A 20819-nucleotide genomic window follows, 5' to 3' on the forward strand; every position below is an offset into this window, starting at 1 on the left:
TCCACAGCACGAGATGTCTGTTACACACATGAGCAAATCTCCCGCTCCTGCCACCGCTCAGTTTATCCAATCATCTTGGATAGATTACTTTCCAAGACTCACCGATAAGCTGAGATTCACACAAGTCTCTTGAGTTCCAAATTAGATTTTTAAATCCAAGTGGGTTTTTTAATTTGTTTTTTGATTCTAAGCTTCCAAGCATACAATGTTTCCTTGTGGTCAGAGGTGGGAGGTTAACTGGGTTAGTCTTAGGGTGGCTGGGTTCCAGGTTTAGTGTCTGGGGATTCCCTCTAAACCCACCTGACAGCCACATTGCTGATTGTCATCGAGTGGGTATAATATAATGGTGGGTACCAGAATACACAGTGCCCTACATGCCACAGTCAACCCTGAAGAGCTCCAGGCAGACAATGGCACACTGCTAACACACCCTGCCTGCCACACACCTACACAGGACTGGTGAGTAATGCACTAAGCCACCGGAGAGAAGCACACTCAGGGGGTGTTACGGCTTTTCCTTTTGGAAGGTTGTCCCTTTGAATAAGAACGTATCAAAGAGGCCAAATGAGAGGGTGCACACCGCACCAGCCTTTCCTCTGTCTGAGCACTAAGATGCCTCGTAAATATGGGATGCTCTCACCTTGTCTCAAGGTGAGCTGTCATTGTACTGCTGCTTCCTGCCAGACCCCTTGCACACTCAAAAGGACCAGTGTGACTTCCCGCTCTGTGCTCTGACTTCCCTGGCCTGCCACCCACTGGCTGAGGGATCTTCAGGCATATCCTAGCAGGGTTTGTCTGAGTGGTGTTTCCTCTGCACAACCTATCGCCATGTCTCCATCTGGCTTACTCCTTGTAGAATCCATTTCTTTTATGTTACACGCTCTGCTGCATCCCGTATTTTCTGTATGAACCTGTCTCTCCAACATTTGGAGATCTTTGGAGGAAGGCCAATTTGCCTACGTTCCCTCCACCCTGGGCCTTGTGCCTGCTTGCCTCGTGCAAAAGCTGTCAGCTGCCGTGGTGGGGAGCATGTCTGTGCTGACAAGCACCCTGGGTGTGTGGTACACAGATAGGGGGCAGGCTGAGAGCTCAGATACCTCATACTCTCCAGATTTCCCTCAGGGATCAGGCCAGCTGCTAACCCAGGCCTGAGAGTGCCACGAAGTCTGACCTCTGCTGGAGTGCTCTGACCTTTCTGCATCCCAGATGGGGAACGAAAGAGGGAACAAAAGAGGTGACCAGGTGTGGAGACTTGTGTGTGTCCACCTTTAGTTCCAGAAGCTCCACCTATAGCCAGTTACTCCTTCACACCCCACAATGACAAGTACAACTGTCCGACCAATCAGAGCCCTGATGGGTGACTCCAGGGTGGGGTCCCAGCTTACACGTCACCACTCATACACACTTCTGAGATGAGACAGCAGCACCTCAGAGAGGCAGCGCAGACTTTCTGTGTCGTCCAGGTGATGGGTGGTTAAGCTAGGCTGGGCACCCAGGCCGCATGACTCTGGGATCCACACTGAGCAGGGGACACAGTGGGAGGTCTGACAGTCCTAGTCTGACAGAATGGACAGATGAAAGCAAGGAATGACTGGTAACATGGGAATTTCAGACCGCCAGTAAACACCCTTTAAATTACAAGTATGTTCACACGGAAAATGTTTTATACCAGAAGTTATTCTGAAATTCGAATTCCACTGCCCTCTTGGTATTTCAGTCTGGCACTCGGGGTCTTACAGCTCACAGAAGCCAAAGTAGGTTACAGTCAGAGGAAGCCAGCATCGTATCAGTCCTGAGATGACACACCACGGCACGGTCCCACACATCGCTTTCTAGCTCTTGGCTCTCTTTGGCACCCAGTATCTTGCTTGGTTCTCGTGCCTGTGTTGAGGAGGGTTGAGCAGAGCCACACCTCCATTTTACCGGTGGAGAAAAAGAAGGCACAGAGAGGTGCAGACTACTGCCTAGTGTAACACAGCATGCAAAGAAAAGGGAGAATTCAGGCTGCCATTCCACTCCAGTTACTACCAGACTCCTCTGTGTTTTCTACAGCAAGAAGCTCAGATGGGGCTAAGGTTCTGGTGGCTGCATCCCAGGGGCCTCCCTTGCTACTCTCGGCTCCTGGGTGAGACTCGGGCAAGAACGGAAGGTATAGGTGGAGAAAAGGAGGCTGCTTATTTCACTTTCCTGGACATCTCAGCTTTCTTCATGGGAGCCACAAGGGCTGATCTGGCTGGGAACATGGGCCCCTCTGCTTGGAGAAGGCTCTGTGCGATGGGGCCTTGGGACTGACTTCTGTCCAGCTGGGGCTGGGGCTGACTCTGTTGGCTGCCGGGTGTGGTACTGCTGCTGTCTTTTCCTCCCTAGACTTGCTGCTTGCCACAGGAGGCCTCTGGGGTTTGTTCTACCACCGGTTTGACCGCTTGCCTGTGGTGTGGTTTCCAAGTCCAACATCTTTGGGGGGATGTAATCGCCTTAATTGAATGGTATTTTCCGTTCTCAGTGAGGGGAAGCAGGAAGACAGAAGGCATGACAGGTTAACTTTATCACACCCAGAAGGCCCCAGGAAATTGGAATTGATTCCTCTTGCAGGGCTTTTGGGGTGCTATTTGGAGGAGTTGGCTCATGCATACCACAAGGAGTCATTTAGAAGAGTGAGTCATGACAGTTCGCTCATTTGTCTCCAGTTTGGAAGTCTCAGTTCGGCCTAAGCACATACAGAGCCTCCGCTAGCCTAGCCCAGCCCCTCACTCTGGGCCATGACTTGCTGCTGCTCATGACTTGCTGGGCCAGGCTCTCCCATTCCCTGTGCAATTCCCAGCAGCCCTGCTGCTTCAGAGACCCTTCTCTATGATCTATGCTTCTGGAGGAGACTGGCCTAGTTGGCTTGGCTATTTGAGCAGAGATACCATATGGGTGGTTTAAGCACCGACACTGAAGCTCTTATGTCTGGGAAGGTCAGGTGCATGTTATCTGGTGAGGCGCTATTCCTGCTTGTGAATGGATATCCTCTTAATTTATCTATCCACGGTGGTGGCGTCTCTCTTGTCTTCTCTTTTAAAGGTACTCATGAGGACTCCGCCCTCCTAAGTACACTATCCCTCACAGGCCTGCCTCTAAACACCAGCCCATAGGGAGTCAGTGTTTCAACTTATACATTTTGGGGGACACAAACATCCAGTCCATACCAGATAATGATGAAACGGCCAAATAGGAGGGCTCCTTCAGGAGTGGGGAGAAGGTGGAGAGAAGCAGGGTGTCCACAGGGTAGGGGGCCTGGGACATCTTTGTATACACCTAATATTGGCTAAGTCACTGATAGATCTCAGTGGATTTCCTCTCCTCCACCTTACACTGGGGAAAGCTTCCAAGGTCATTGCTTAAGGCACCGGAGTCCTGAATCTGAGTAACACCTTAACTTTAGCCTTGAGTCCTTCTCTCTGGTGCTATGATGATTCTCTTCCACTATCAGCCTGGAGTCTGATGGAGGTGCCCTTGCAATCCCTTTCAACTTTTAAAAATCAGAGATGTAGGCTTGACTGAGAAAAAGCTCTTGTGAGTGGCATCTCAAGCCTTTGCATGAGTTCAGCCAGTTAGTGCTGGTAGAGGACTTACTATATGCTCCCTATCTGGAGCGTATATGCTGGAGATAACAGTCTGGACAGGACTGATCTGAGACCAGCACCTTTTCCCTGTGGAACTGGGAATCTTGGTATGGGTTGCTTTGTACTTTGGACGGCATTAGACCGTCTCTGTCTTTCATTCATTTCTATCTATCTATCTATCTATCTATCTATCTATCTATCTATCTATCTATCTATCTATCTATCTATCAATCATCTATCTATCTATCATCTATCTATCTATCATCTATCTATCTATCTATCTATCTATCTATCTATCTATCTATCTATCTATCATCTCTGAGGTTGTCAACTCTGAGGTTGTCAAGTATGTGTATAAACACACAACATTAATTTGTAGAAGAGTTTTTGCATCTGACTTCTTTTAACCTGTTCTGGCTGGTGTCTTGTCAACTAGACACAAGTTAGGGTCATCTAGGAAGAGAACCTCAGTTCATCAAATTGGCTTGAATAATGATTTATGTGGGAGGGTGGGCAGCACAACCCCTAGCAGGTGGTCCTGAGTTGTATAAAAAAGTGGGCTGAACCAGCCACAAGGAACAAGCCAGTTAGCAACACCCCCTCCTCACTCCCCCATTGCCTCAGTTCCTGCCTCTAGGTTCCTGAATTCCATGAGATGCAGGGCTGGCATCTTCCAGAATGACCTGAGACCTGTAGGATAACACAAACCCTTTATTCCCCAAGTCACTTTTAATCACGGTGTTTATCCTAACAATAGAAAGCAGACCCAGGATAGTATTCAAGGCCTGGCCTGATCTGAGCAGCCCTCAAGCTAAGAGATAAGTGGTGATAACCAGGAACTCTCAAAACTGACCCAGGGCTCTAGTGAGTATAAGACTCCTTCAGAGTTTTGGTACCCGGTCCCAATGGCTTCAAGTTTGAATCTCTCACTAACCACAATCACACATGAATGGGTCTCTCAGCCCCGCAGCAGGAAAGCACTCAACACACGGTTGGGATCTTGGATGAAGACAGCAGTTGACTAGAACTTGCCAGACACCGGGTACTGGTTATACTCGTGCAGTCTCTATGGCTGCCTCAGGCCTGGAGTTGATGGGGATAACTTGGAGGCAGTCATTCCACCCTACAGCTCAGCCTGCATGAAGTTCATTCTGTCTGGGTTGCCAGGTTACAATGTCTAGAGGGACCGGTTTTCCAGAAACTTATGATCATTGCCTAGACCTGGAGCCGAGTCTGTAGCTAGTGTAACCAGGACTGGAGGACACCGATTCCAGGCATCACAGACCCAAGGAAGGATTCAGCCTCAAGAGGAATGAGTAGTCAGGGGGAAGGGAGAGAGAGCAAGGCTGGGATGGAGGGGTCTCCTTCAATCTGTCTTCTTTCAGCTTCTACTCCGGATCCCTGATAACCATTGCAGGCCAAGCACTGTTTATCGATTTGCTCTCTGGGTTCTATGTGCTGATTTGTTGATTGGCCCATTTCCTGATGGCAGCCCGATGTCCCCAAAGCAGGGTTGGGACCAGATGTGCACAGCGAGCTTTGCAAGGTGCAAGGGAATCTGGAATACTTCTGAGTCCCAGCAGGCTCCAGCTGTGCGCGCTCTTGAGTGGAGTCTCACTTGCACAAGCTTGCCCTCCAGCGAGCAGCTGCACTCTCGCACTGCTCTTGCCTACCTCAGACGGGGCGGCACTAGATGTCAGTCCCCTGAGCGCCTGATAGACTTGGCCAGAGCCCAGTTTCTGTATTCCTGCTGCATTAGGGAGGAGTATATGACTGTCACTGCCATCCTGTTGGCGGTGCTCCCCCCTCCACATCTCTGCAGGTGCAGATGCCAAGCCTCAGGGGCCTCCCCATTCCCTTCAGAGTCAGAGGCGTCCATCTGCCTTTCCAGGAGTGATGGAGTTAGCATCAAAGGCAGAGCCGAAGCCCTCTGGCCCATCTGTGACCCCCTTCCATGCACTTTTGTCAGAATCAGGGGGAGTCCTGATCAACCTACACTTTCCAAAGAAGACCTGATCACCTTGCCATTCACCCAAACTGTGTGCCTGAAGCCAAGTATGTCACCAGAGGAGGGCCACACCACTGGTGAGACACGCAGGGTCTACCAGTATAGGCTTCTACATGGGACCTTGGTGTGAGCCTAGCAGGGCTGCTTAACAATTGTCATGGTTTGAATATGCTTGACCCAGGGAGTAGCACGACTAGGAGGTGTGGCCTTGTTGGAGTAGGTGTGTCACTGTGGACGTGGGCTTAAGACTCTCACCCTAGCTGCCTGGAAGCCAGTCTTCCCCTAGCAGCCTTCAGATGAAGATATAGAACTCTCAGCTCTGTCTGCACCATGCCTGTCTGGATGCTGCCATGCTCTCACCTTGATGATAATGGACTGAACCTCTGAACCTGTAAGCGAGCTCCAATTAAATGTCCTTTATAAAACTTGCATTGATCATGGTGTCTGGTCACAGCAGTAAAACCCTAACCAAGACAACAATATAACCACGACTGAAAAGCATGACTACAAGTCTTAGACCAAGATTCTCAACCTGTGGGTCCAGACCCCTTAGGGGGATGGAATGACCCTATCACAGGGGCTGTCCTAAATCATCAGAAAACATGAATGTTCCTATCACGATTTGTCGTAGTAGCAAAATTACAGTTATGAAGTAGCAACAAAGGTGACTTTATGGTTGGGTGTCACCACAGCATGAGGAGCCTATTAAAGGACTGCAGCGTTGGGAAGGTTGAGAACCACGATCTTAGAGCCTTAGTCTCCTCCTGAGTTGTGGAGCTGATGCTGGATGCCTTGTGGGGGCATTTCTAGCATGGCTTCTTGACTTGGTCGCTGCAGACCAACGTCCCCTGGGGGTGCCGTCTGGCTCTGTCCGTGAATAGACTCCAGATTCATCTACACTTTCCTTCCACCATCTCCATGGGCATCCTGTCCTGGACTCAAAATGGAGGAATCGGTGTTGGAAAGAAGCTTCAGAGGCAGCTCTGGGCACTGGGAAGAACCAGAAGCCTGGTTCTACGACAGTATCCTTCTGCACACGTCTCCTGTCCATCATTGTAAAATAGGGACAGGACAAACTATCTCCATTTATGACGACTTTCATCCGAGTGGGGCCTGGAAGCCTGAGGTCCCAACCCTGTAACTGACATGGTCAGAGAAGCTTCGCCTGATGGAAGTTCTAGTCTACGGGCGGGGCTGTGTGCACGTGTGCTCACAATCCCCACAGAGAATGTGTCTAGCACTGGATAAGACATTTACCTGTCAAAAGAACGAATGAATGGATGAGAGACATTCCTACTCTCTGCACCTAACATAAGGTCAACCCAACACGGCACCAGATCTCATCAATATTTGTTGTCATTTAATACAATGACTTCTCGGGGCAGTTTATTTATGGAGAAGGAATGTGGAGCCTAGATATGCTTAGCTAGCTGGTGACGTGGGGTTTGGACCTCTGACCACAGGATGCCTTCTTCCCTGCACCCACCCACCAGGCTCCAAAACATGAGATTCCAAGTCTCTGGAACTCTTTAGCATCTTGTATAGACAGTAACACTACCTTGAGGGATTACAGTTTTAGAACACTTTAGAACAAACTTCTGTTTGTCTAAGCCTCATCTGGTGCTGTTACGCTGGCATGCTGGTACCCAGCACCCTGGCTTCCATGGGGACTACTTTTGATTCTGTACTTTCCGATTCTGTGGCATAGTCATAGATTGATACAGATGGGGATGATTCTTTAGGAGAGGATGTGGTTACGTTGGGAATAGTTTACTATCCGGCAACCATACCTTCTCCAGCTCTAGAAGGCAGCCAGACAAGACCCCTGAAAGAATCCAGAGTCTGCCAGGTTGAATAGAGAAGTTGGCCCAAGAAGTACCTCTTCAGCAAAGCAGAGGGGAAAGCAGAGTCTTCCCTACCCTCTCGGAGGACCATTGCTTCCCTTGGGGGAATGGATGGCACCAGCACTCTAAGGGAGCTCCTGGCCATCTGTCCTTGAACCTGTCTACTTAACTCCAGATCCTCACCACACACATCATATACATGACCTTGTTTGCAGTTCTAATTAGGAGGTTAGGTCAGCTTTGTACTGAAAGTTTTTAGAAAGAGAAATTGAGACTCAGAGAGGCTGAAGAACTAACTCCCTTAGCGTCCCGTAGCGTCCCTCTACTAGGAAGTAGAGATCAAGATTCAGACCTACGGCTCTCCACTGCACAGCTCCGCCTGACCAGTGGTCCCACCTCTCAGCCCTGTGAGCACTTGAGGAGTTACCTGGTCAGTCCACCTCATCACTCCGTGCCTCTGCCCAATTTACTGCAGCAACCCTCAACTCCCTGGGAGGTTGGAACAGGTGGAGAGCAAAGAGCTCCAATAGATTTGTGTGGAGTGAGGATTCAGTACACAAGAATCCTCATCACAAGATACTGTGTGGCCTGGATATATATATATATCTCAAGTTCACGTCTACTCTTAACCCTGACTGTGATGGATCAGGACAGCAGTGACGGAGCACTCCTCCACTGAACTGGAGCTGAGCAAAACGCCAGAGGCCTCTCTCTGGGTTGGATAGGCCTCTTCCATTGGCCTTCTCTGGTCTGATTACTCTACCCCTTGTTAGTTGTGCATCCTTGAGCAAGTTATTTAACCTCTCTAAGACTCAATGTCTGCTTCTATGAAGGGAAGCCCAGGATTTATGTTGCTGGGTGACCTCAACATGAACCTAGACATGCTAAGGCCTTGTCAGTTGGGAACATGTAGCTAGCCACTGAATGGTGGCTATGGTATGGGAAAAACTGAGGACTGGGTATAGCTTCATGTGTTGTAGCTCTGACCTTTGTCTTCTACCTCCTGTGAGAGTCAGACAAAGTCATACCGGTGTGTGAGTGTGTGTGTGTGTGTGTGTGTGTGTGTGTGTGTGTGTGTGTGTGTGCTGTAATGGTTCAGGCAGGAATAAAGGAATTCTAAAGAGAAAGACACTTCTGCCCTTTCTTGGCTATCAAAATATTGAAACGCAGGTTCTTAGGGAATTGAAAATTTCCCAGAAAGTTCCTGCTAGCAGAAGGGAAAGGCTTAAGCCTAGTGTCAGCCAGAGGGAGATCTGGTCTCTCAGGGAGGTTTCACACAGTTATGATAACTTAGATTGCCTTAGAGGACAGAGCTAGACAGTGACCAGTCAATGATTTTAAACCTTATCTTTAAACTTAGGTGCCTCTCATTGGGCTGACAGAGCTAGCTGGATTTGTACATAATGTTTAAACTTCAACTTCATATCAGGACTCACAATATGGCTTTGCATATCACCAGGCCTCTTTGTTTGTCCTTCCAATGTGGCCCCATTGCCTAAATTTCTTTTATTTACCAGAACTTATTTCTTTAGTTGGTCCACTGAGGACAGGTGGCCTGGCCTACCTTGCTAGAGCTGCCAATGTCTAGGTTTTGACCCCCACTCCCCCGAACACAATGCTCCTTGTAGCCTGGTAGTCTCAGGACAGCCAGCTAAGGGGCTGCTCCAATATCACCTGCCCCTCAAAGGTGAGCTTCAGCAGTACCCGGTGTGAGAGCAGCTTCCATTGTGGCAGAGAGGCTGGCGAAAGATCCGAACAGCCTTGGAAACCCTGCTTTTAGATGCATTGACTGAGGCCCAGCACTCCCTCCTTCCTTTGGGCAGAGGCTGTAAGGTGGCTGAGGTGATATCTGTCTCTCCACCTAGCCAAGGAGTTGCAGAAGGGACCTCCCAAAGAAAAACAAAACAAAACAAACAAACCCACAAAACCGAAAAAAAAAACCAAAACCAAAGACCACCACCACCACCACCATCAACAACGACAGCCACCAACACAACAACCACAACAGTAGAGAACTGCAGTATACTGCCAAGAGCCCAGGGTATAAGCACTGGGAAGGATTTCTGAGAGCCCTTCTGGATGTTGTCCTTTGCACACATCCCGTCTGAGCTGGACCTTGGAGAGCAGGGTGAGAACGCTCTCCCAAGTCCCGGGAGAAGCACTGATACACATTGGGTTCTTCAAACTCTTTTGCTGTCAGATTCCTCTAAGGTCAGCTTACTCAGGCCCCTATCGAATGTGTTTTGCCCCACCTTAGATCCATCCACCACTCGAGGCTGGTCCTCGAGCCAAGAATATCCTCTGCCTTCCCATGACTCCAGGCGGCTGTATATTCCCCATACTGTACTCGTCTCATATGCAGCTAGGTTCACACAGGCACTGCACCTCATTGTGTGATACACCTCAACCCTGGCACGAACTCCACAAGTTCCTTACTGGGTCCTGATCTCTGTCCTCCATTGATCCCTTGGCTTCCCCACCAGCCACTATCATCAACTCCTGTCATGCAAGCCCCTGGGAATCAACCAGAGGCCAAGAGGCCCTTGGAGTTTTCTCAGCTAACTAAATGAAACCCAAGATGGGCAGGGCGTGGCTGCATACTCCTGTATCCTCGGAACTTGGCACTTTGGAGGTTAAAGACAGAGGATTCAGAGTTCAAGGCTGGTTTATGTTTTAAAATCAACAAGCAGGAACAACAGACAAACAAATACATGGAATTATTAGGGCTATAGTCTGGCTGGATTTGGTGAAATGGGGTTAAATTTACCAATAGAAACAAAGCCAAGACACACTCTAGCCTGCTTGGATCTTCGAGGGAACATCAGCCTCATGCACCATCCCCCCAGGGACATTCTCTTAAAGCCCCTCTCTCCTGTGCAGCACCCCTGGGCAGACAGACTAAAGCCCCAAAAGGCAGTAAGGAAGGCAGCCTAACCTTGGTGTCACAGCAGGGCTCAGTTACCAAGACAGGCTGTGACTGGAGGAGTAAGCTATTTCAGAACACGGGGCTTCCCCCTGCTAGTCCGGGTCAAGAGCAGAGAGGCAGGAAGCACAGAGGCTCACTGAGAAAAGGTCCACCGCCAAAGAGATGGGCTCTTCCTCTGAGGCAGGAGGCTGCCTTTCCTGTTGCCTTCTCACAGCTCCAGCTGCCTGGTGTCCTGGTAGACTCTGATGGTTCTGCCTTGGGCCAGCTAGCATTTTATCAGGCCACTTCCTCTTTAATGTGAGCATTTGCTCCGGTCCCTACCAGCCTCTGGTCATCCAAACAAGCAGGCGCTCTTGCTCTCAGCTCAGAGACCTAGAGGCAGACACAGGATGGACTCGGGTCACCCGGCTATTTATAAACTCCGAAATAAGCACAATCTACTCTGGTCGGCTGCTCCACACAACTGGTGCCTCTAAGGCTAAGGTAACCCTCAACCCCACAGGGCAAAACTAAACACTTCCGGTGTGATCTACAAGTGACAAGCAGGCCTAGGGGAGGAGACTTCAGAGTCCGGGTGCTGCTGGCCATGACAGGCCTGTCCCAAGATTTTCCTTTTTTCTTTCTTTCTTAATCTTGTTTTTAAATTTTAATCCTTTGACCATGCATAATATATTTTGATTAGTTCTGCACTCACTACACCAGCTTGCTCCTCTTCCCTCCCTGCTGACCCTTTTCCGACAACATCATGCCTCACATTTCTCACTTTCATGTCCTTTTGCGTGTTCGTTTTGACTTTAATCAGGCCCGCTTGTGCGAACTGTGTTGCTGCTGTGGGTGTATGTGGATTAAAACTCTACCCGGCTCTGAGGGCACGTGCCCCACAAGCAGTCAACAACATTGTTCTGCAAAAGACCACACAGTTGATTTCATTCTTGCACTGTGCATGCTCCGGGCAGGTGTGTAAAAGCAGCCAGCCTGTATGCAAATGAATGTGCTGGGCTGGGTGCCAATGGAGTTTTATTTACAAATCCAGGCTCCCAGTCACAGGGCACCACTGTCCCCAAACACTGGAGAAGCAGACGTGGTTTGACATGCACATCTGATTCCTATATTTATAGAGGTATTTTTAAAGTGCCAAATAATATTTCTCAATTCTATGAAACTTTCATATATTCCTATTCATAAGTGTCCTTATCACTTACCAATCCTTCTCCATCCGGAAAGAAAGGATGGCTTTCCATCGGGCCAGTCTGACTTGTAGGGATCTGGCTAGGCTCCCCGGGGTTCACGAGGACAGGCAGTCTGCTGAGGGCTTTGTGTTGGAGACCCACGTGTTTTCAAAGCCCGTAAGTCAGAATGGCAGAAAGTGTCCCCATGGCCAGCGCCTCTCTCTGTGGTAGCCGAGTGACAAAGGAATCACCCCCCTTCAATTCTGTTGTAAAACCCAGGGACCCTGGTGGTCCCATTTGGCACCGAAAGGGTCAGACACCCACAAACATGTGCTCACTCTGCCCTGTAGGAGCCGAGTACTCTGACAGGTCCGTGGGAGGACAAAGTCACACACGTATGCTCTAAATCTTCTGTTCATGGCCCACAGGACACGCTCGACCTCTAAGACCCCAAGCGTTCAGTGTGCCCTTACCCCGAAGACACCAGGCTGCACACTTTCACACTTAGACCCCTCCCAGAGCTGACACCCTGCTACCGTTGGCTTGAGACTCCCTCAACTGTGTTAACTGTACCTTCTGTTCTTTCCGTGCAAGTGTCCCAGCTGCTGGTTCCACAGGCCTTCCCAGGATCCGGAGGGTGCACAGCTCTGCCCAGTTGCCCAAACTTCTTCCCCCTCAGCCAGGCTGCCCAGAGAGGAGAGGAAAGAGGATTCAGCACTCAGATTGCCCAAGCCTCACCAGGCTACCTACTTGAGTAAAAATCAGTGGCCAAAAGCTGCTAGACATGGAAGTCTCAGAAGCTTACCCAAGCAGAGACTGGCCCGGGGAAACCAAACGGTGCTCTTAGTGGGGAAGAGGCAAACAGTCAGCTAGCTCTGCAGTTAACACCCGCGTGGTGTCAAGTAACAGTCAGATTAAACAAACAGCCCCAGAGGCTATTTTTACATCCAGATCAGCCACGAGTAATAGATAACTTGGGGAGTGAAAATTGTTTGCTGATTAGCTGGACCCTCACCACGATTCGAGCCTCAGTTCAGAGTGATTTCCTAGGCTATCCCAGAACCTAGATTCGAATAAAAATATCTCAAGATGGGAAGGAAAACATTTGTCTTAAGAAACGCTAGGAACATGATAGCATACGCCTTGGAGCCAGTGCTGGAGGCCTGCTGATGTCCCAGAGCAGAAATAGCCTGTTTCATCATCGGCTCTGGACAACCACAGCCTGCATTCCTCGAGTAAGGAGCTATACTGTGCCATGCTTTTGGAGCAAGATAATTTGCCAGCCACAGGCTGGGGAAGGCTGATCTTTTCAAGGAGAGAGGTGCAGAAGGATGTGAAATAATCAGGGAAGATTCGAGGTAAGTGTCCACTCGACAACTTGGCCCTGTTGTTTGCAAAACCTCAGCACCAAATGACAAACCTTTTCTGTCAGCCCAGGGCTTCCCTCTCCTTCTCTGGGAAGGACTTCTGCTTCCTCCCCCAAAGTCCCAAGATAAGTTCACACCTGCCTTCTCTATAGCTGCTTCCTAGGTTGGCCTGGGGGTCATCTTCCCTACCTCTATATGGCCCTCAATCACCTTCTTCTTCTTCTCAGCCTGTGCTGTGCTAGCTCCCAATTGCTCTCCTCACCTTCCTCAAGCTTGTCCCATGAAAGCTCCCTTACTGTCAAGATTCAATGCAAGAATGTCTTCTCTTGTGACTAAAGACCCCCTTTGTGCTCCCTTGGTCTGTGGCTCGAATGATTAAAGTTACCTAGTCCTGTCAGATACAGGGCTCCTCAACGCCCTAGGGATAGCCCTGCAGAGTACTATACTTCTGGGTCTATTTGTGAACTGACTTTGTGGGCACCTCAAGGGCAGCCACCTCTGTCCTATCCTTGAACCTCAGTCTGTGAACATCAGACCTTGAGGTGGGCACAGCTATACTTTCCTGGCTCTGCACACAGAGATGGTTTGAAGAAGACCCAGAATGAATCTTCTAGCATTATCCATCCCAGCCAAGATATCTTGGTACCAACTTGAAATTGGAATGAGAACATTACAGAGGCTCAGGCAACCTTGATTCCATTAGCTAATGACAGCCAAACACTCTTCCTAGCTAAGCTTCAATTTAACCTATGTATAAACTGGAACGAATACCTGTTGCTCTGTGGGGGTTAAAGGTCAAAGGAATTCAGATATATACAAGATTGTATATTGATAAGATCCCCAAGTATCAGCAATGTTTTTACTATTTTTTTGCGATTTTTGTGACATTTGTTAATTCCCTTTATATAAAACTTAGTCCAACTTGCTTTTAAAAAAAAAATAGAGCTTTCTATTAAGCAATGCCAAAGACAACCATAGATTTGATATTTTAGTGATCTTTTCCCCCATTACACATACAAGCAAATTCATAGTCAGTCCCTTGCCTTCTGTACACGGCCAGCGTCACTCCATCCCAACATTAGACGACACCAATCGCTAAACCTCACATCTGTGGAATTTGCCTTGGTTGAGTGAGCAACGAGAGCTGGAGCATTCGGCGAAGCCTCTGACTTCCCAGCTCTCGTCCCTGCCCTCCTCTGTCAGAGTCGCTCTTAATGCCTCACAGGTGGCCAGCATGACGTCATGTCTGGTCTGGGATCACAGAAACAGTGACCTGCGCTCCGAGGCAAGAGCTGATACTGTTTACTTGACGTGGCTGACTGACAAGAGACCAGGAGAACCTTCAGGGGGGGTGGGCAGGAGCGATGAGCAGCTTTGTCAACAAAGCTGGGAGAGAAAAATGGGGCATCCATCTAGCAAGAACCTCTGAGCAAGCTAACCAGACCACAGCGACCACCCCAGAATCCACCTGCCCCAGGAAAAGCTTCCACAAGCCATGGATCCCACATCCGTATTAGTTTCCATGGGCACACACACGCTGAACATCCTTAGCAAAGACAACAGTTGGGCTTTGGACCAAGAACACAGGGTCTGCATAGCCCAGAGCTGGCATGGTTCCTGGGGTCTGGCCAAGGAGAAGTGACCACTGCCTTCCAGCCCAGGAGCCATGAGCTTCGTGGAAAGAATGTGAATGAAGACACCATTCTAAATGTAGACTCACGGGTGCTATGTGAGCCACCCTGCTTTGAATGGTCAGGAAAAACAAGGCTCACTTCTCGGTTCAACAGGAACATAAATAAAGTTGTCCTCAGGCAGTGTGTAACCATGTTCCATTCCTGCAGGGACAGCTCACAGCAGGGCCAGAGTATCCGTTTAATGGTGGGAGCAAAAAAAAATGGCCGCACTGTGGCCCCAATGCACGTGATCACTGGCTTCCTCTTACAGTGACTTCAGTCTGCGCTGCGTCTGTGTTAAGGAGACATGGTTTAAAAGCTGAGAGCAAGGGCAGGGCACAATGGCTTCTATAGCTGGTTTCTGGCTCTGGTTCTTTGAAACTCACATCCCTGCAAAGATTATGAGGTAATGCACCTGATTCTTCTACCCTTGTGGCCTGGACATGGGTTTTATTATTATTTTTTCCAGCACCAAGATTTCTTTGGGAATCATTTCTATCAGTGTCTTTGGGAGCCTGGCGCATCTTCCTGGCTTGATAATAAAATGAAAAAGCTAACCAGTACACACTGAACTCTTACACTGTACCTCCTACCAGTCAATGTCCTTACAGTAGTGAGCTACACACTACACACCCTTGATTCTAGCCTTTTGCTCCATCAGAGCTTTAGAAGTCAGAGGGAAGAAAAACACTTCCACTGCCCCTAGTAAACTATTTCTACTAGCTGGGCCATACCCACTAAAGGCTCCATAGCCTTCAGAGTCATTCCACAGCTGGGCTTGCTGGGGTAAGCCTGGAAGGCTTAGGCAATAGGTTCACGAGTTTAAGACCTGCTTCTGTGATGGAATGAGTTCAAGGCTAGCCTGGGCAACTTGGTGAGATACTGTCTCAAAATTAAGACAAAGAATAAATTAAAGGAAGGCTGGTGATTTAGTTTAGTGAACGTGCCTAGCATGTACGAGGCTCAAGGTTCAATCCTTAGCACAGGAGTAGGGGCAGCATTGAGACCAAACAGCTAGGGTAGAATGCTCAAAACATGAGCCTATGTGGCACGTCTCAGATCAAAACCACAATGCCCTTTTGGGAATATGAGATCTGTGTGCACACAGAGGATGCTGACTGCTTATGCTGGTTCAGTGTCTGACACCAAGGGCTGAACTTAAAAGGAGTGTTCTATTAGTAGCTTACAGTCTGGATACAGTTCACAGACCCAGGTGGCTGAGGACACTTCCATGAGGCTGCTGCTCTTCCTGTCTGGATACAGTCGGGACATGTCCTAGCTGATGGAGTGAAATCTTGGCTTAAGGGTGAGATAGCCCCCTGAGGCTTAACCTCCAGGGTTCCTTGGTAAGGGCTTCATCACAATGGAAGAATGTGAAATGTGTGTGTGCGTGAGAGAGAGAGAGAAAGAGAGAGAGAGAGAGAGAGAGAGAGAGAGAGAGAGGCTTAGTAATCCCATGATACACAAACACTTCAATCACGTCCTGTATCGATCACATGTTGGGATGATAGTATAAATAACTTACAATGGTCCTGCTTGAGATTTTCCGCTTTATGTCTCTGATAAAGTGGCATGTGTCTGGTGGTCAGCCTCACAATATGAACCCTAATCGTTCCCAGGCTGGCAGTATCTGGTGGGCAGAGACAAGAAGCTACACCGCTCAGCCACCTCGAAGGGGGCAACTCACCTGACGTGTGCTCTGCCAGGTTGGCTGTTTTGCATCTGATGTTCTTCAACTGAGAATTTCAACTGAGCACGCGCTTGTTGGATCACAATCTCATGGTAAATTGGGGTAACACGATATGTTGGATATTTTGGGTTTAATAAAATGCATCATTAGACTTTGTTTCCATGTAGCCATTGAAAACCTGAGCTTGCAGGCCTATACAAAATTGGTCCTGACAGCTGTCAATCACTCAATCACGGAAATAGGATGGGCGGGTTCACGGGACTCTATTCCTCTCTGCTGAACTCAGGTTACTGATGGAGTCTGGCAGATGGGCAGCCTTGTCTTCAGCTATATACCCACGGCTGAGCCAGGCTCGAGTGGGAAGCTTCAACGTCAGGGCCACGCAGATGGCCCTGCTTGAACTCAAGTGAGTTTAAAGCAGAAAGACATAAAGGGAAAGGGACCCACAGGGTAGAGGAGGTGGACAGTAAGTTGTGGGGGTGGGAGAGCGATGAGAGGGCTCATGGTAACCATAACCAGAATGTGCTGTAGACATGTACAAAACTGTCAAACCACAAATTTAATGACTTATTAAGAAGTTGTGTCCATTTCCTTGCACTTGTCACGCTCTCAGGAGATTTGAACTGACCCATGCGTCTTGACTTTATCTGTGTTGCCTGGTGCTGGACCGGCTCATTTCTGGGTCACAGACTTCCACCTACCCCCATCAGACTGATTCACCCTGGGGTGTGGCATTAAGATATGGTGAATATCTTGGTATCCCAGTCAGCAGTGGTTCTAATCCAAGACTTCAAGCAGGAACCCTGTTTCCCCTGGGGTGCATCCTTCTCATACCCATGAAAAAGCAGGGCCTTCTTAAAATATACACTCTTTCAATGCAGAGGCTGTGTGTGTGTGTGTGTGTGTGTGTGTGTAGGGGGAGAGGAATCAATAGAGAAGCCTGGCTGCAAGAGTTGAGGGTGGAATGCAAAACGCAGGTGAGCACAGGCTACCAGCACAGCAGGTTTGGCCTTAGAGATTTAAGGAATTTCTTCCCAGGCCACCAACGGCTGACAAGCCTAAGCCCATATCCTGATTTTCCTCAACATGGTACCTGCGGAACTTTGCGAGCAAGCTTTGCAAGCACTTACATGGCATAGAATCGTGGCTCGGTGTGTCAGATCATGATTTTATTTTGTCATAAAGAGACTACTTCGGCTATGGTGGCAGGAGATCTGCAGTGATTGGCAGCCTTAGGACTTTGTGCCGAGGAATTGGTGAGAAGCTGCGTGCCTCTTTGCTACTGAACACTACACAGCTATGGGAAGAGGTAAGGACCCCTGGAGCTGGAAACCCTGTGGTAAAGACCTGAGGGTACAGTGTGTTTACTATCTATTCAACGAGGGGCTGCAAAAGAAGGCACTTTATTTTTTTTTGGTTCTAAAAGGAAGTCATAAGTAGACAAGAACCGGAAACTGAGTTACCTATGGGGAAGGAAAGGCACAGGATGTAGGGAGAAGATTGAAGTTGGACTGCTCTGAATCTGTCCTTTCTTGGGCACCTTTGTCTTGAAGCCATGAACATACTTTATGGAATTCTAATCCAACACACACACACACACACACACACACACACACACACACACACACACCAGATCCTGGAAACTTAAGAACGACTTGTTTCAATAAAGGCAAACCAATGGGAGTGCTCAGAATTTGGCTTAGACCTAGAATGTTTCCCTCACATGAAGAGGTCCCGAGTTCTGTTCCTAATCCCAACAACCTAAGAGCAAACATACCAAAACATGATAAATGAACTCAATGTGTAGGTAATACATTGGAGAAAATACACGGGATGGCTTTAAAATACAGTGATCTGACCTAGCCTCTATCTAGCAAATCAAATATAAAATAAAATCCCAAGCTGTTCTTAGAAATGTGCTTGTACATAAAGGTAAAGCCCACGAAGGCCTGCTGATGCCGTTAGAACGCAAGGTTGCTTTGCTTTTGCAGTTGAGGAAGGAGATGGACATGATAAGAGATGACATCGAGCGAAGCCCTGCCTTCTTGCCCTGGAATATTGGCAATTTCTCTTGATGACCATCTTTAAGAAAGGAAAGCATCGTATAGCTGACAGAATAGCAATGCTCATAATTTATGCTTAGATTTTCGCCTCAACCACCCTTTCTTATTTAAAAAGAAAGAAAGAAAAAAAGCAACTAACAAACAAACCAGAAAACATGTAAGCAGATCCCGGAACACATTGTCACATCAGAAAGCCAGGCAGGTCATGAAAACCCTCCGGGATCATATGCTGAGGACTGGCTGGAAGAGGCTCTCACTGGGGAAAGAGATGATGGCAGGTTAAGAATAAAACCATCAGCAAATAAGAAGCAATTCAAACCTGTTTAAAGCGATCAGTTCATAATGACTCTGGCACGGGGGTGGGGGTGGGGTGTGGGGTTAAGCATACAGCCCTCCAAGTTCTCTTTGGCAAACACAGGGAGTAGCTTACCCTTCTGGAACATGGGACAGGGCAGCAGACATAGCCTGATTTGCACACATGAACTGTTATCAATGGTCCCAGGCAACACAGAATGGGTGAAGGAAAGTTTCCCTAATGAAGGGAGGGAGGAAATAGAGTATTGTCAACTGTCAAGCACAGGTGAAAACTCTTCTCGGGAGGCTGCCTGTGGAAACACACTGAGGTGTTTGATTTTCATTAGAAAAGATCCTCAAAGCTAGTTTAGCACCCCCCCCCCCCATATAAAACAAGGGCACAGGCAGAGAAAACTCCTGAAGCTGAGTGGTGCCAAAGGCCACGGCCAGCACGACGCGCCCAGGAAAGCACCGGTGGGAAGGTCTGTAGATAAAGAGACCGATTTCCTACATGTTTGAAAGCACAGAACCCATGACTTGGATCGATGATAAAAAGTAATAATCAACTCCCCAGAAGAAACGATGGGGTAAGAGAAGGGAGCAGACGTGTATAGCAAAGTTTTAAAGCAAAGCAGACAGGGTGTGTGATGGATTAAAGGCTGCTAGAAAAAGATCGCCGATCACCATGAATAGACCACTCTACCTATGACTCCCAGAAACCTCTCCAAAACAGTAGGGAGACTAATGACTCTATTTGGAGATTTGATGTTAAAGAAAGGCTGCAGATTTTTAGGCATGATAATTGCATAAACTTGCAGGAAGCACGCAGGGGGAACTGCAGAAACCCCTGTGTGTGGAACTGTGTGTGGTATCTGGGACTTCAAAGTTACACAGGGTCTGGGGTCCAGGAAAAGGTCTGAATTTGGTCATTTGTTTGCCCATTTTAAGATATGTATACAGTTGTTTGAAATGCCCTGCATTAGGAAGAAAATGAAAGCCAAGGTGGGGAGGACACAGAATAGGTGGAGGCTGAGGGTTCAGGGAAGGAGAGACAATCAGGCATCCAGAAACACAGGCAGACCACGATGGGGCAGAGCTGAGTCTGTTCCTCTTGCCATGTGGCAGAGACGGTGGCACCTGGGCCAGCCTGGCCCGTCCTGCAGACTCCAGGCTGTCTGGTAACCTCACTTGGGGTTATCTGACACTAAGTGGCTTCAGGGAGGCCAACATCTCTACAAATATTGGCAAGCTCACAAAACATCAGAAACAGTTAAATGTCCAAGTGGAGAGTGTAACTGTCTGAGGCCGTCCTTCCAAATTTGGAAACTGAAATGGGAGAAAATCGTTAGTGTGCATTGTTACATAACCAGGCAAAAATGGACTACATATTCTAATACAAAACTCTACATACGCATGTAAAGAAAGAAAGAAAGGAAGCGAAAAATATGTGTGTGTTACACACACACACACACACAACAACCACCACCGCCTCCAAGTCTGCCTCAAGTACTCTGTGGTCTTGTTTTAAATAAAGAGGTAACTGGCAACCAGAAGCAGTGGATATCGTTCTGTAAGCTGGGCATGTGTGTGTGTGTATGTGTGCATGTATGTATGTGTGTGTGTGCATACACGTGTGTGTTTATTAATGCTGTGTGTGTCACGCGGGCGATGTGAAGCAGGGTAATTAAGACAGGTCCTGCTACTGACAAGAGGTTCTTTACAGTCTTTACCCCATGTGGCTCCCTGGGCTGAAACCACACAGGGCTGGCTAGTGGCTAACTTTGCTGTGAAGAGTGACGGCTTTCAGAATGGAGGTGTAGTGTGATGGGGTGTCATGAGAGAGCAATGCGCTTTCTACTTCTTCTCTAGGACCAGTTAAGGGTCCTTCCGCTGTCGGCTGGCATTTGCACCAGGGGTCCTGGAACTACAGGAGGGCAGTGGGTACTCAGGTCCACAGACAGATGCTCAGAGCGACCACTTTGCTGTCAGAGATGTGGGGCTTCCTTTAGGGACATGGAGGTTGCCAAGGCCGCCCTCCCCACCCTAAAGTCCACTAGAGAAGCTTCCTTCCCATTCTCCTGTCCGGTTTCAGAGCACAGGAGACCAGATCTGGATCAGGCATCATATGAAGCTGTGTAGAGTTAGAATGTGTGTTCTTAGGAGAAATGGCTTTATAGGTC

The 20819-nt window shown here is 48.5% G+C and overlaps 1 protein-coding gene and 1 long non-coding RNA gene across 22 annotated transcripts in view; one reads left to right on the plus strand and one right to left on the minus strand.

The window, feature by feature from the left end:
- Positions 1 to 20819, minus strand: part of C16h10orf71 (similar to human chromosome 10 open reading frame 71) — a 50054-nt gene that overhangs the window by 14202 nt on the left and 15033 nt on the right. For 2 of the 5 annotated variants that reach the window (XM_087588899.1, XM_087588897.1), the window contains exons 1-2: positions 12358 to 12397; positions 12126 to 12236 (exon numbers count right to left, since the gene is read on the minus strand). The gene's annotated coding sequence lies outside the window, so the exon portion shown is untranslated. 5 annotated transcript variants of the gene reach the window in all.
- LOC102547142 (uncharacterized) overlaps positions 12821 to 20819 on the plus strand; it is a 33896-nt gene continuing 25897 nt past the window's right edge. For all 17 annotated transcript variants that reach the window (XR_015640205.1, XR_015640213.1, XR_015640211.1 and 14 more), the window contains exons 1-3: positions 12821 to 12910; positions 16212 to 16374; positions 17468 to 17591. This is a non-coding gene — a long non-coding RNA (uncharacterized LOC102547142). The remainder of the gene's footprint in view (positions 12911 to 16211; positions 16375 to 17467; positions 17592 to 20819) is intronic.

Source organism: Rattus norvegicus, chromosome 16 (assembly GCF_021556685.1).
Source record: "Rattus norvegicus strain SHRSP/BbbUtx chromosome 16, alternate assembly SHRSP_T2T, whole genome shotgun sequence".
Lineage (NCBI taxonomy): Eukaryota > Metazoa > Chordata > Mammalia > Rodentia > Muridae > Rattus > Rattus norvegicus.